The sequence below is a fragment of the Lepidochelys olivacea genome, assembly GCF_965140295.1.
Source record: "Lepidochelys olivacea isolate rLepOli2 genome assembly, chromosome: 22".
Taxonomy (NCBI): Eukaryota; Metazoa; Chordata; order Testudines; family Cheloniidae; genus Lepidochelys; species Lepidochelys olivacea.
This window is the reverse complement of record NC_140432.1, coordinates 18,721,569-18,735,657: the sequence shown is the minus strand read 5'-3', so window position 1 is coordinate 18,735,657 and position 14,089 is coordinate 18,721,569. Positions and strand designations below refer to the sequence as shown.

At 45.9% G+C, this 14,089-nt stretch overlaps 1 long non-coding RNA gene across 1 annotated transcript in view; it reads left to right on the top strand.

Moving 5' to 3' along the window:
• Nucleotides 1–8,427: 8,427 nt before the first annotated feature.
• LOC311511257 overlaps nt 8,428–14,089 on the top strand; it is a 39,134-nt gene continuing 33,472 nt past the window's right edge. Inside the window, exon 1 of the long non-coding RNA XR_014709237.1 lies at nt 8,428–8,517. This is a non-coding gene — a long non-coding RNA (uncharacterized lncRNA). The remainder of the gene's footprint in view (nt 8,518–14,089) is intronic.

Below are 14,089 nucleotides of genomic sequence, written 5' to 3'. Positions count from 1 at the left end.
TTGAAATCACAGATACAGTGTGACTATGTTCAGTGGATGGCTAACAAACACCCTTAAAGCTCCTTAGCATTAGAACAGAGCTGTCAAGGGCTGAAGATTGCCAAGAGGCAATTTGTTGAGTGAGACATAGTTTTAAATAAATTATATTTTACTTCAGTGATGGGCAAGTTATTAAGCAGTTTGACAGCGAGTGGCATGAAGAAATGGAAGCGTACCTTCAAGGTAGACTATTTTTGGCAGCTAAGGGAAAAAAATCGGTGGGCTGGCAGCTATGAAAACAGAAGTGCCAATAAAGATATGATGCTCCTACTTACATGCGCATAAGGTAGATACTGCTAATAAAGTGGGGAGTTGTGGAAATTACGTTATGCGTAACTTCAATGCCCTGAAAATGGGCACACCACCAAAAGGACCACCTGCAGAAGAACCTGCTGGGGAGAAAGTGCTAATTCATGGCTTCCTTATGCTGAGTCAGAACAGAATTTTATAGGGTTTGGGGTTTTATTTCCAACATTTGATTGGAACTGATCATGGGAATGATCTTAAGGTTTTATAGTGCCACTCCTCCAAAAGACTCGGAGAGCACTTTGCAATATTTACGAACCATTGTACAATTAGCTACTGTTGGTCCAATATAAATAATAACCAATAAAAAAATACTAGGGATCCTGATCTCTCTTTGGTGTGAAAAGTACTATATAAGAGCTAGGTTTTATTGTTATAAGAACCACATACACCTGCTACTGAAATGCAGCCACCTCTGGCGTGAAACACAGCAGCTGTTTAACTCATGCCCAATAACTTACACAACACTTTAGAACAAGAGGTGAAGAATCCTGTATGTAGTGAGAGTCAAGAAGGAATTTAAGGAATCAGAATGTGATTTGTCCTAGTTGGAATTTTGCCAGGAGTTCCAGATTAACACCTTTTGTTCTGCCAAAAGAACAATGGGATTATTTGTGCCCTTGGTCAGGAAGAGGCTGTTTTTTATTTCTCATCTCTGAAACACAGAACTCCATATGGTGTCCCTCCCTCCTTGAGCCTTTAATGAAAACACGCTGTGGGAAATGAGCCTTCTGTTATTACCTGAATAGAAAAACTCTCTGCTTTTTGACTTTTGTACTTTGCATAATGTGGCTTTCTGGGAGATGGGGAAATTGGAGACAATACTCTTTCTTTTGCTAGGTGACAGTCGGGGGGAAGAGAGCCAGGACTCTGGTTAACAACGTGAGACTCTGGCTCTCATCACGATCAATCAGAATTCTTAAACTCATTCCTTTCTGCAGCAAGTGCCCTTGAGCCTGTTTGCATTTTTATTCCAAGGCTTTCACGGAGAATGCAAACAGGCATGAGGGAGCGAGTTAGTCACACGAATATGCAGCCCCTTGTGTGGTTGTTCTTTCGTGATATGGTGGAGACTACGATACAATTGGAGATGGCAACGTCCTGAAATCCAGGGTTTCTCCTCCCCCAGAGGGATCATTTATAAACATCCAGGTCCCCACCCTTATGCCACCATGGGCACACACACAAAATGGAGTTTCCTTATCTCAGAAGCTAACACAAACCAAGACATAAGTAAGCGTTGCCATTTTCTAGATTGCCATTGCAGTAAATATTTAGGTGGCTGTGCGTGTGTGCACATGTGTATATGTAGGGCCAGAGCCTCAGCTACTGCAAATCAGTGTCATTCCCTTGAAGTGAATGGAGCAATACCAATTTACACGAGCTGAGGATCAGGTCCAACCTACATGTGTTTTGCACAGAATGTGAAGTAAGGAAGGGTTTATTATCTTAAGGTTTGCACGTGTGTGAAACTGGCCCCTTTCGGAGTTTCTTAGGCCCAGCTCCTCAAAGGGATTTAAACTCCTAATGGCCACTGAAATAATTAGATGTGAGGAGCCTACATACCTTTGAGGATCTTCTCCGAAGTTTCCAGATTTTGAAAGTGCCTGAAAACAGTAAAATGTGATGCACTGTTGCAATTAATATTCTAGCTTATACCTGTAAAAACAGCTTGAGACTAGAACTGGTAAGACTGTCAATTTATTTTAGAGAAAAAAAATAAAATGGGTGTTTCTAATTTCCTGGGTTCTTTCTGCAAAAGCTGAAAAATGTTGGGTTTCTGAACTGAATTTTTTTCAGGTTTTTTCACCAAAAAAATGGTTTAAAAGAAACTTTTTTTATGACCAAAAGGCCATTTCCTGTTGAAAACTTTTGAACGTCTCTACTAAAGAGCTATGATGCCTTGTGAAGTGGGAGATGGTCTGCATTCATATTTGGGTCCTTGGAGTCTCCTTTCTGAGTGCAAATATAAATTAAACATTTGTTAACGGAAGCTAAACTGAGGCTATGTTCTTCAGAACAACGTCCGAGGTGTATACTGCTAGCTAGTGCTGTAGTTGCCCAGAGGAGAGCAATCTGCCATTGCAATCTATTTTCTGAATGCAGGGAAAAGAAAATTAAACATGACTCAAAGGCAGAGAGTATAAACTTGCAATACTTTTGGAGATCAAGAATGTTAAAATAAATCCTCCAGCAAAAAAAGAAACAACCCTCCCTCCACCCCCAAAAACCCCACAGGTGATGACTATAAGTAATAACAGGGGATCTTTCTCATTCCCCCCAGCACCACAGGAGTGAGTTTCTTACATAATTACTTGCAAATATATACTGCAGGGGGAAGTAGGTTTGCAAAGCAAAAAATGAAGAAAGATGGCCTTGCAGTTAAAGAATTAAATTGAGACTCAGGAAATGTGGGTTTTCTTCTTGGCACTTCCACATTCCTTGTGTGCCTTGGGCAAGTCATGTAGATTGAGATATTTTAAGGGCAGCTGGGCACTAATATGGTCCTTTTGAAATCTCTGTCTCCATGTCTCTGTGCCTCAGTTCCCCATCTGTAAAATGGGGATAGTAATCCTGGTCTACCTCACAGGTGCATGGTGAGGTTAATGCCATCATTGCTCAAGAGGCGCTCTGATATCATGGTGATGGGAGCCATACACGTGCCTGGGCAGACAGCCACAAAAATGCCTGCTCAGCCAAAGAGAACTGTGACTATGGATCAGCGGTTCTCACACTGTGGGTCAAGACCCCATTTTAATGTGGTCACCAGGGCTGGCATGAGACTTGCTGGGCCCTGGGGCCAAAGCCAAAGCTCAAGACACACTGCCCAGAGCAGAAGCTGAAGCCTGAGGGCTTCAGGCCTGGGTGGTGGGGCTCAGGTTGCAGGTCTCCCGCCTGGGGTTGTGGAGTAATTTTCATTGTCAAAAGAGGGTCCCAGTGTAATGAAGTTTGAGAACCCCTGCTATAGATCACCCTGGTTTGAGGGGAAGAGGTTGGAATCTGATGCTCACTTTCATAGGCTTGGTCTTTGTTCCCTGATGCCAGGATTTGTCTTTCCCCTGTGCAGACTTCCGTATGCGTGGCATGCCTAATACTCTAGTTAGTCTTGTGCACAGATGTTTCCTTGTCAGTTCCCCTTCTCAATGCACAGGCAAGTTGGGCTAATCACTTCGTTCTCTCTCCTGAGCTTTCCATCCAGTGCATGTCTCTTACCACAGAATGGGATGATCAGTCTGGCAGCCTGTGTCTAATCTGACAGAACTGTAACATGTGAGAGAAGAACATCAAACAACTGAATAAAGGCCCAGCCACTTCTCTCTCTGTGTCCCTTTTGAGGATCCTCTGTGCCCTGTTCCCCTAGTGATGAGCCTTTGGAAGCAGAGCAAGGAGTTTTTTCTCAGCCAGCAACGTTTCCTCCTGCTGCTGGTCTTCTGGAGCGGGGTGTATGTGCACACGATGGGGAATTCACAATGGACATCAGCACCTAACTCTTCATGAGACAATTAAAATTCAAGGGGTTCATATCCTGCTCTCCCTACCTCTCTCTCTTTGTTTTAAAGAGAGAGACATAGCCCAGGTACTCAGGCCTGGTCATACTATCCTCAGCACAGGACTCAAATTAGTGTGAGGATAGGAAAGGTGGCTTGTGCAGCACCAGGAGTAAATTAGAGCAGTCTCAGGCTGCTCTAAATTATGCCAGCTGGTACGACCCCCTCTCCCCCTTTCCTCCCCAGAGGTGGCACACAGCAGAGAATCACTGGAGTAGTAGGCACAACCCCTAGGCCTGCTGTATGCTATCCAAGGAGTCCCCTATATAAGGGGAATCCACAGCTGAGCTGGTAGGGCATCTTAATAATGACTCATCTGTGCCCTACAGAGATGCAAAAGAGATGTGACACACACACACTGACATGGATCAAAGTTACCATAAAGATGATTCCTCTACATACATGAATCACACACAGGGCTCAAATACATTTCACTGCAATTAACTTGATTCTAAGTTTAGCGTCCTCTCAATTGTCTTGTGCAACATTTAATTAACGCCAAATAGCCTGATGGGAGGGGCATTCAGAGACCACAGTGATTCTGTTGCACTCCGTGCAAATGGAAACAGGTCCTCTTCTCTTTTTCCCTCCCCACCCCCATTCTCCGAAGATGCTCACCATGCTGTATCTATCTCAATGTCATTTTCCTCAAGATGTGAGCTGGAACAAATCTGGAGCAGCTGCTTCATTTCTAAGTGTCCTTTAGGGATCCCCTCAGCAGACACTTTGCAGAATATAATGATGACATTCTAACGAGCATTAATGCACATGTTGTCATTTTTCTATATTTACACTTCCCACAGGAGGCATAGTTCTCAAAGAGAGAGAGAGGGAACGAAGGAAACTTTTTATGTGTAAACTTCAGTGTCTGAGCTGGGCTAGGCAGCCAAAGAATCTAATTACAAAGAATTACAAACCAGAGAGAGCCGGGGGCTGAGGACACAGAGCAGGGATTCTGGGTGAAAGATGGGCAATGTGACATTTCCTGTGTTCAGGCCACTGACTGAGGGCTGGATGCAGCTCCCTGTAAAGTCAGCGGGAGTCTTTTATTCAGGGTGAAATTCACCACAAAGCAGAGGGCTAGCATGGGGGCTGTGCACCACTTAAGTCCTATGAGGGTATTATTTATTATTTGAATTAAGGTAGTACCTACAGGCCCGCAACTGAGATCAGGGCCCCAGTGTACTATATACACACAGGAAGAGACTGTCTCTGCCCCAAAGCCCTTACAAAATCTCATTAGATAAGGTAAAGAGTGCAAGAAAAACAATGATCCCTGTTGTACAGATGAGGAGCCAAGGCAAAAAGAGAGATTAAGTGATTTGCCCAGGGCCACACAGGAATTGCACCCAAATCCCCTGAATCCCAGTCCAGTGTTTTAGCTGCAAGACCATCCTTCCCCTGAGCTATATTGGGGATGAACTAACAGTTCACTTATTGCATTGTCTTCTCAGCTTTCCCCATGAAGATGATGAATGGAGGCTATTTAGGGGCCATTGTGTTGGACGTCTCTTGACCATTACGAAAATAATTCAGTGGCTACAGAAAACTATTATTATTAATATAATTTACTGCGCACAAGATGCTCACGCTGTGTTTGGTACTTTGAAAAGAGGATCTCTGCCTCAAAGATGCATCTGAAATCAGTTCTGGCCAGTTTGTCTCCAAAAGCAGAAATCGGTCCTCCTCCTCCACAGGAACGGCTGTCATAAAAAAACAAACTAACTAAATTAAACTGTATATGCTTGGTACTTCACAATATGCACAGCTGAAATGAATAAGGTCACAGCAATGTCCTCCGTTTACCAATTTTATCGGGCGGGGGGGAGAGATTGTATCAAATAAATGTATCAAAAGATTTCTCTCTCTTCCTTTCCTCCCTGCTACATTATCCAAATCAGTAGTGGATATCCAGCTGGTATGATAAGTAGTAATAAATGGGTATGCTTGTCTGTAGAAATTTTGTTGGCAAATTTCCGAACCAGATTAAAAAGTAAATTAGATTTCTTCTGGAGAGTTATTTTCAAGGGTTTTTGTCTGCTGATGTTCTTGTGCAAGATTGCAGTTTTGCCAAGGGGGAAAAGAAAAAGAAGGGGATGAAGAATTCAGCCTGCAATTATCTGACTGAACAAGGCTCTCCTGCAGAAGGCACCTAATCAGGAAAGTCTCAAATTTGCTTAAAATACAACGTGCAATATAACATTTACTTATAATGTGCCTCACCTGCTCAGATAAAATTGTTTCTAGAGCCAGGCAATTGCCAAAGACAAGCCATAAAATGGAACAAATAGAATCAAATCGTGTATTAATAACAGTGGAATAAAATAAAATAAAATGCTTTTCCCCCCCTCTGTTGGCAGTCTTAAATGTTTCTATGTGGGAAGTGCAGATGAATAGCAGAGCAGACTTTGTATGTGTTCCAAGCACCAGGGCAGACAACGATAGGGACAGACAACACACTTGTCCCTCAGCATCAGAGGGCATTGGGGAATGAAAGGGGAACATAATTGCAGCCCTGGGCACATAGGGGTGGGAAATGAGAGGTGGATGATGAGATCGTGGTGGTCTTGCTGCTTTTGCTCGCAGGGGATAATGTGGTATTTAATTGCCCATCTCTGGGAATTAACAAAACAGCTCCCCAGTGGAAAAGATGGACCCTTTTCTGCCATGACGTTGTGGACAGGAAGGATGTTTGTGTGGTCAAAGCATTGGGCTGGAACTCAGGAGACCATTTCAGTTCTCTGTTTTGCCACAGATTCCCTGTGTGACCTTGAGCAAGTCATTTAACAGCTTTGTGTGTTAGTTTTCCCATCTGTAAAATGGTGATTTTTCCCCTTGTCCATTTAGATTCTCTGTCTCTCATACTCCGTAGCTGTTCAGTGCCTAGCACGATACGGCATGATCTCAGCTGGAGCCCTACGCACCACTGCTATATAAATAACAAATATAGTAGGGTTGTTTGTAAAACTGACCCTCCTTTTCCCTCTGTCACTTCCAAAGGCCCCATGTCTCTGTCCATGAGTGTGGGCTCGACATAAGGGCTGCTGGATGTGGGTGTGTGAACATCTTTCACAGCATCGCCAAGAGCGGTCACCCCAAGAGTAACTTCAGCCTTCCCTCCGGGTACGGAGTAAGAGCCAGGCTGATCCAAGCCTTGCCAATGGGGCAGGTGGCTGCATAGGAGCAGCATTGGGCTCTGACCCAGGGACGTACATTTATGGTCACAACTTATTTGAATAAAAATCTCACCCACAAGGTAGTTTTCGTAATGTTTGAATAACTTTATAAAATCACTGCCGTGAACAGAAACCCCCCAGTGCTGCAAAAGGAAAGCTTTTCCCATAGTTACATGGTTTTCCAGCCATGCGATACATACTGGTTTGTTATTGTGGTGCTAGGATACACATGTAGATTTGCTCATGGGTGCACTGGACTGGGAACACTGGTGCATTATTGTGTGGCTCTTCATGAGTACTGGGCTGGACCCACGGATTTATTATTGTAGGGTTACTGATTAGATTCTGAGGCCTGGCCTCAATGGGTTTGGGTCAGATTTTTAGTGCAGGTGTAGGGAGTGGATGGTTGGTATGATTAGGTGAGTGCCCCAGGCACATGGAGTGCGTACAGCGGGCTGGTCAGTGCATGTGGGGGCCGTGTAGGCTGGTGAGCTAGTGTTGGCTGGTGAAGAGTGTGGGTGGACTGGGGGGGGGGCATGCAGCAGGTGCAGAGGTGTCACTAGACGTACATCTCCCAGGTCTGGATGGTGTTGGCAGAGATGGTTTGCAGGAAGGTCCGTGTGTGCTGGAGACTCCCAAGGGGATGCTGTACTAGTAACCTTGCTCCCAGGGATCACTCAGACCCTGTTCTCCATCACAGAGTTGGCTGGCCACACCTCTGACACCTCCTAGTCACGGATGTTGCCCTTCATTTCGTCTGCATTGGAGCAACTGAGTCTCCAGGCTCTGAACAGCTGCCTCACTGACCTGAGTGACACACTCAACCTGTGTGGGCTGACTTCTTAATTGGGGTCAATTGTAAAAAGCCCCGTGACACTGGAAAGCAACTTCCTCGACGCTGGCTCTGCTGCAGACAGCAGCCATCCGGGAACTGGATTGGAAGAGAGCCATGCTGCTCTCTCTCTCTTTCCCCTTCCATTCTGCTTCTTGTTGCCCGTTTTCCATTCATGTACCTCCATGCCTCTGCCCTGCAGATAGAGGGGAGTGTGTCGTTCGCTCCTCTGTGCCACACTGCTGGGGTTGCCGCCTCTCTGGGCCTTTACGGCTGACCCAGGGGAGTCATTGCCATGAATCATTCGGGACATTTCCAGGGCTCTCCCTGTCCTTGACCCACCCTGCTCATGAGGACGGCCCTAATCAGGCCTTCATCTGTCTTCTGCCCTCAGTCCAGAAAGGGAACCAGCCCCCCGCTCTTCCACTATCACCAAGGAGATCCCTTCCAATCAGCTGTGAGGGCTGCTTGGCACAGCCCTTGCAGTCTGCAGTGATTGCTGCAAATGCCTAGAGAAGGGCCGGTACTCTGCGCTCCTGCTGCATATACAGCCACCTCCGAATCGTTCCTGGGTGTACAGGCTTTATGTGTCTCTGGAGGGGGCTGCCGCCATGAGGTAACCTCTCTGGGGTGCTCCCACGCTGAGTCACTCAGTACTGTTGTTTGGGGCTTTCGGAGTTAAATCCCAGCAGGGGGTTTCAGCGTGAACTTTGGGTCATTGCAGCCCAGCTGAGAGGTCATTAGGTGCAGCTGAGCCTAGTTAAGCTCAGAACTTTTTTTATAAAGAGGCTAGGCTACATTCAAGCAGAGAGAAAATGGTGAGGGTGCTCAGAGGTCAAGCTAGGAGTTTCTAGAACTAGGAAGGTGGCTTTGCTTAGGGCAGCTGATGTTTGAGCTGTATGAAGGGAATGTAGCTAGCAGTTATGAGGGGGCTGATTTATTTGTATTGTTTGGGCTATGCAAGAGCCTTGTAAAACCAAACCTGAAAACCCAGAGAGGGCTTTTCTGCTTACTCATGGTCTCTGGAGTTTTTCTCCCAGCAGCTCAGACTCCAGCCTTGACACAAGCATGCACCACCTTCAGTCAGCTCTGTATGCATGCTGTACGTAGAGAGAGTGCAGTGGAGCCAGCCCAGAGCTTGTCTGCTGCATTTGTAGTGAGTTCAGAGCTATGCCTTATGCATAGGCCTTTGACTCAGCAAAAGTACTGGATTTATGCAATATAGGGCGCGTCACAAGCTGCTAATACTCAGTTATAAGACCTGAAAGAAAAGCTAGTTTTCTCCCACAAAGAGTGACTGTGTGAGTTTGCTCTGTTCCTGTGCAAAAATTGCATGTTCCTGTAGATTTGACACTCAAGAGAAGCTAACTGATTGAAGGCACTGGCTTTTGCAGAAGGGTTAAATTAGTCTCTGCGCTTACTCTACTGATATGAAATCAACTTCTGGCCAGTGGCTTAAAGAACACATTTCTAGCCTTGGTGGTGAGGTAGGAGACTTTAAATCTGCCACTGATTCAGGACTGATTGTGCAAAACAAAACTGGGGAAGGGAAATCCACATTGGAAGGGAAATAAGGAAACAATACCCTTGCAGAGTCTTTTGCTTTGTTCTTTTAAATGCCATTTATCTGAAGCTGTTCAGAAGTGTGGAGTGTTAGGATAAATTCTGAGATAGATGGACTAGTGGGCAGAGTGCAGTGAAGAAGACAAGCCACTATTTAGGAGAGCAAGGGGTTTATCACACACCAACGAGCTCCACTGTAGATGTGTTTTATATTTTGTGCAGTGGTATGGGCAAACCACCCACACTACGCCAGCCAGGAAAGGGTTAGTGGCCTGCCATAGGGACAGGGACTGAAGACAACAATACCAACTTTGGAGAAAAGGCTTGCAGCTGGAAGGAACACAAAGGGAGAAGGCAGGCTTCAGAGATGGGCAAAGGGGTCTTGAAGCTGAGGCAGAAAGGACCAACAGAGGGGGCTGAGCACCTTGAGCTAGAAACCCTTGAAGTAGCCAGGGCTAGGAATGGATGTCACATGGCCTCAATGTCTGTTTCTCTGTTTAAAAGATCCAGCGCCAGGAACCTGGGGAGTTTTGCACCTGCAGAAAGTGTGGGGACTGTTTTAGAGCAGTTACAGGGTGCATAGAACCTTTCTCTGTACGTTTGCCTATGCATTACCTGGATAATGCTGGAATTTCAAGAGCTGCAGCAGCAGCCCTCTTGTCAGATCCCCGTGTCAGCTTGTGACATGCCTCAGTCAGGGCTTGGAGACTTGCAAAACCCTTTTGCGCTTTCAAGGCAAGCAAAATGCCACCTGCCCTCAGTAACAGCTTCACCCCCACAAGGGAAGCTGCTGCTTCTGCCACACCGCTGTGCAATCGTGTCTCAGCTTGGACTGTTAACCAAAGCTCATCCACCCTTTCCAATTTCCCCCAGATAGAGGCACCTGAGTGTCTGAAGTGCAGAACAAAGTCAGACAGGCAGGAGCTCCTGACCAGGTCTCTGCTATTCTCTTGCTTTACTTTTCTGATGGTTTAAAACACGGACACAGTGGCTGGCCCAACATGGGTTCCATCCCAAACTCTTTTAGAATGAAGGTAGCAAATGGGCAAAGATAAAGGCTTTGGAGGTTCAGTTCGAGCCATCTGTGAAAATCCAGAGACTCCTTTGAAGTTATTTGATCCTCTTGAGGTTAGAAACATCACAAGATCAGGCTACTTGCCCATGAATCTTGGTTTGGCCTGAGAACAGTCTCCCCTGTGGTTATTTTATTTGTGCTATTCCTGGCCTAGACCAAGAAATCCAGAGACCGGTGGAAAGATAACTGAGCTTTTCTGGCCCTTCAGAAAGGTTGGGGGTTGGATCTGGGTCCTGGGTGAAGGTTCAGGTCTTGACAAATTTTTTCTGCAGTGGTTTGTTGGACCCCTTAAGAAAGCGCTATAAACACTCAGCTGTGGACAGACTTGTTTCTAAAATATGGAGCACTTTGCAGATGTTGCCTAATGAATCCTCACAACATCCCTGAGAGGCAGGGATATATTACCCCTGTCTGATAGATGGGGAAACTGAGGCACATGTAGGTTAAATCCAAGATCAGAGAGGCTCCATCACACAGAGGCCCATTTGTGGTTCACAACTCTGTGTCAGAAGTTCTTGCTCGCCCTGACAAACTCACTACACCTAATGCAGTGTTATAACCTGTATCTAATAGGTGTCAGTGGAAAACTAATCACTCACTGATCTTTAACATACTTGTGTGATGTGTGTATGTGTTACATGTAAGAGTTATGGCTATATGCTGGAATGATGCCTAAAACGTGTTGGAGCCAGGTCTGTCAGGGAGAGTTGGTAAACAGGTCTGCCCTCAACCAAGGCATGTGTTTCCTTTTCTGACTAGCCTAGTCAGCAGGCAGAGACCATGAAGATCCATTTACATAGAAAGCTATCATGCAGGGGAGAAGCCCACATGGCATCTTCTCTCCAGCAGGAGACAGAAATTTTTCTAGGCTATAAAGACGGGGTCTGAACCTCAAGTGATAAACAATTGAATCAACTGATGGTATACAACATAACTGTACTATAGAAGTATAACCAGTGAGGTGCTTTATGAAAGTCTGTGACATGCTGGTGATTTGTGTGTATTGATACTGCATAAGGAATTATAGATACTCTTTAATAATATACTTTATAGTCTGTGGCCAAAGAAAGGAAGAAATAGATCTCTCCTTCCTCGGGCAGGAGGGAACATCACAACTATCTGCCTGGCTCTAATGAAATTAAGCAAGGTGTGACCAAAAACAGTGGAAGCCCCATTTACACAGAAATAAGGAAGGGGATGGGAAGCTCACAGGAGAGGAAGAACAGAATGAGGTTAACCAGCCTCTTGAAACAAGGTAATTGAGCTTTGGAAGATAGAAGCAAGGACAGAAGCCATCTTTGGCTTCTATCACGAGACAGATACTACAAGGGAACAGAGCTGAGAAAGATGGGCCCTTCAACCAAGGGGGGGGGGGTTGAAGTCCCTGGAAACTGAATATAGGTGAGAAATCTGTTTAGGCAAAGATCTTTCACCTGGGAAGACCAGGGAAACCAGCCCCTTGTGTTTCTGAGAAAAAGTCAGCCATGGCTGGAAAGAAGAAAGACTGGGGGAAAAAATCTACCTTGAACAAAGACTGTAGCTTGTTAAATTAAGTCTTAGTCACTAGGAAGCATACCCTATTTTGTTTTACTTGTAACTCTTTCTGTCTTCATTCCTGAAATTTGAACTCACTCAATCCTATGCATAAATTTGTTTTATTTTTACTATAAACCAACTGAGTGCTGTGTTTTGAAGGGAAGGGTGCATTTACCCCAGTTAAATTCAGTTAAGCTGTAATTTGTTTTTGTCTCTTTAAAGGTGCAATGAACCTTATTATTTCTCTAAGTGGCCCAGGTGAGGGCTGGACCCTTCCGGGCACAATGTTCTGGGGAAATTCGGGACAGGGAGTGTGTTGGGGTCACCCTGCAAGTAGTAACCAAGGGCTCCGGAAGCCAGGGTGGGGCTATTATGCTGTTGGCAGGCGGCTGGAGTCAGCGTTGCTGATCCGAGGATGTACAGTGCGCAGACACGCCAGGTGTGACCTGCAGGCCTGTTGCTGACTGTGAACCTCGCAGGGAAAGAGTAACAGTAGCAAAGCATTTGAGGTACCCAGGGTTCCAGGGCAGCCGCACTGGTCTGGATTGCACCCCAGTTATAACAGTTCCCCAAATAACTCTCCGCCAATGCACCTGCATCCTGACCTGCAGTGCCCTGTGCTGTTTCAGTCCTGTCCTCCTGCCCCAGACCTGGCCTATCCCCCTCCCCTGCTCTTCCAGTCCGGAGCTCCCCACATACAGTTCCGCTGATGGCCCCTCAGTCCTGACCTGCAGTGCCCCCTGCTATTCCGTCCATTGCCAGTTCACCGCGCATGCAGTGTAGGAGTTACTGGCAGAACCAGGCTGGTCTGAGAAATGGAGATCAGAAACTGTCCAGTGCATTGATAAAGAAAGGGGTATGATTTTGCTCTGAATCTCCTGCTGGATGTTTCCCAAAGGAGTGGGATTGTCCCGATTCGGTTGAGGATGCTCACTGTTAGAGTTTCTCTGTGCCTCTCAGTCAAGGCTCCTAAATTGCATTTTCAGCATAAGGAATGATGTTTCACCCCCCACAGGGATAGGCCATTATTATTATTTACCCCTTCCCCTAGAGATAGGGGCAGTGAGGGACTTGCCCAAGAACACACAGAAAATCGGTGGCAGTTCTGAGAAGAGAAACTAGGAATCCTGGCTGTGTAGCCACAAGACCGCCTTTCCCTCCACAGGAGCTGTGCAAAATGCCGAAGCTCATGTGCCAGAGTAAAAAGCTCAGGAGGCAAAGGCTATGTATCCCCGACACGGTCCTGTTGAAATAAATAAATAAGCATATAGATCATTTCTGGTTCTTTTTGCTAACCCGGCCAGTCAGTGACAAAGGAGCAGGAGCCCTTTCATTGAGATAAATACAGTGTAAAGGGGTAATTAAAGTGAGCGATTTCCCAGTCACAGTAGCTCTCCAAGGTTCCACTTCCCATAACGTCCTTGCATTCAAATGTGGGGGAGAAAAGGACCGTGTAAGTTTCCAAGCAGCACCAGCCTGCTATCATTCAACATGGGGACAACTGTCTCTGAGAGGACCCCTTCTCTCCCCATGAAGTAACCTCTAATCCGATCTGTTTAAAAAGCACAGGAGGTCTAAAAGCATCCATCTAATAACAACAATCTCATGTCCCAGTCATGGCATGTTAGCAAGACCTTTCCCTTTTCCCTTCTCTGCTGTGAAAATAGCGCAGGGGGAAGATTCACAGCTTTAAGTTGACCTGTTAGCTTTGGCCCTCAGCTGTTTTCATGCTTTCCTAAATCCAGGGAGCCAGGGTTTGGAGCTGTCATCGTTGTTGGGTGGCTGACAAATCTACTTAGAAGGTGAGATACAGAAGACACGCAAGTCAGGTTTCCCAGCAAAGTGGATTTTGCAGATGCATAAGGGGAGAGGAAACTTCCTCTAATGGAACGAGGAGCCCAGAATTTCTGAAATGGCCACTGGAACAGGTGAACTGGCTGGGGGCTCACTGTCCGAGATATATGGAGCTATCCTTAGAATGCTCCATTGACTGCAAAAAGTGGCTTCCAGCTAA